Here is a 1,850-nt window from a genome sequence, read left to right on the forward strand (position 1 = left end):
AGAAAATTGAGGCTCAGATATTTCCCCAATTCAGGGCCAAATTTATATATGTACTAAACTCTAGTGACTTGTCTTCTGCAGACAGTTGTTTTGGTTTAGGTTTCTCCATCATGAACTTTGAACTCAGAGCCTAGATGCTGACTTTCTTCTTGGGCTCATCGCTAATGTTCTACCATGCTGAGCCAAGGACCCACTTGCAGCAAAGTGTCACGGCTTAGATGTCTTTAGCTTAGGTCTATCATTCTGCCTTCTCCAGAAGCTGAGGATCTCATTTCAAAACTATCCCAGATAACGGTCCAAAGTCAGCCTTGGCAGGAAATTCCTTGAGATGTTTATCTCCAATAAACCACCAGAAAGCCTGAAGGGGCATTGTAGCTCTTGTGGTAGTGTGCTAGACTGAGATGAAGAGCTCATAGCCAGCACCCAGGCCCAGACTTCAACTCCTCCAACTTACAAGAAAAGAAAGAAAGAAACCTGAAGTGGAGTGCTGGGAATGTTTCTTAGGGGTAGACTGCTTTGTGTGTGTGAAACCCTGGGTTTGAATCTTCAGTACCACATTCCCTACAAAAAAAAAGCCTGAAGTAGCTGTGTGGCTCAAGTGGAAGAGTACGGTCCTTATACAGGAGAAACTCACATACAGTGGGTAGGTCCATAGTTCAATCACCAGGACTGGTGTATGCGTGTGTGCACGTGTGAGCACACACACACACACACACACACACACACACATACACACGGAGCCACCGATGCCAATAATGAATCATTTCATTGTGTTCAGCTCCCTAATTGTCTACCAGAAGAACTGTTGAATTAATGGTAGCACTTTGTTTCAAAACTGAAACATAGTTTTACAAAGACAGGATGAGTATAGGGAACTTAGTCTGCCATGGCAGGTGGAATAAATGAAGGCTTCCAGTCAAAACAGAGCACTGGGGAGAGAAATAGCTTGGGGCACAAAGAGGGCTTTTTCTCCTAACCTTAACAGCCTGGGCATAATCATCCTCACTAATTGGCTTAGATGAATTGTTTGTTACCCAGATGCACAAGAGTGAGGCTTTATGTCTGCCTGTTCCAACAATGAGGCAGATTTCTTCCAGCAACCTAGGGTATGGAGACCCCTTCAGGTTAACTGGGAACAGTGAGGGGAGCTCTGGAACATGCACTGTCTTGAATGCACACTCGGTTGCTAAGAAATCATTCTATTCAAAGCAAATTTCCTAGCTAGGTGCCTTTCTACATAGCAACTCTGGATCTTCACCAATTCAAATACATGCATACATACACAGACACATGGAGTTACTGGCTCTTTTCCTGTGGCAGGTCCTGAGGCTGGAACTGTGAGTCTAGACATTTTCCCTGATCTCCTTTTGCTCAAGGAAGCATTTCATTGTATCTTAAACCATGATTACCCTAGGTTGGGATGCAGCTTTTACACCCATAGATGATCCAGGGATCCTAGGACCCGAGTTCAATTCCCATCACTGGCAAAAATAAAGCAAACCAACAAAATGGATGAGGAAAAACCAGGTAATTTTACACAACAGGTTTACTTTTGTTTCCTTGCCACTGTGACACTCCTGGGGCTCAATGACTTGGCTTGAAAATTGTATGTGACCTTGCATGGATGAAGGCTGGGGGGCTGTCAGTGAAGCATGAGTCTAACCCAGATAGCTAGGCCCTGAGATCGATCCTAGGCCAGCCACCTACACATGGCTGAAGATCTTAGGAAACTTGTTCCTATCTATAGGAACACTAATAGAATGTTTGAAATGTACTAACTGAAGTACTAATTAGATAGTCATTACAGTATAAGATTGCATGCAATAAATATAGGCAATTGATTAATTCTT

Source organism: Dipodomys spectabilis, unplaced genomic scaffold (assembly GCF_019054845.1).
Source record: "Dipodomys spectabilis isolate Male_0828 unplaced genomic scaffold, ASM1905484v1 ptg000307l, whole genome shotgun sequence".
Classification (NCBI taxonomy): domain Eukaryota; kingdom Metazoa; phylum Chordata; class Mammalia; order Rodentia; family Heteromyidae; genus Dipodomys; species Dipodomys spectabilis.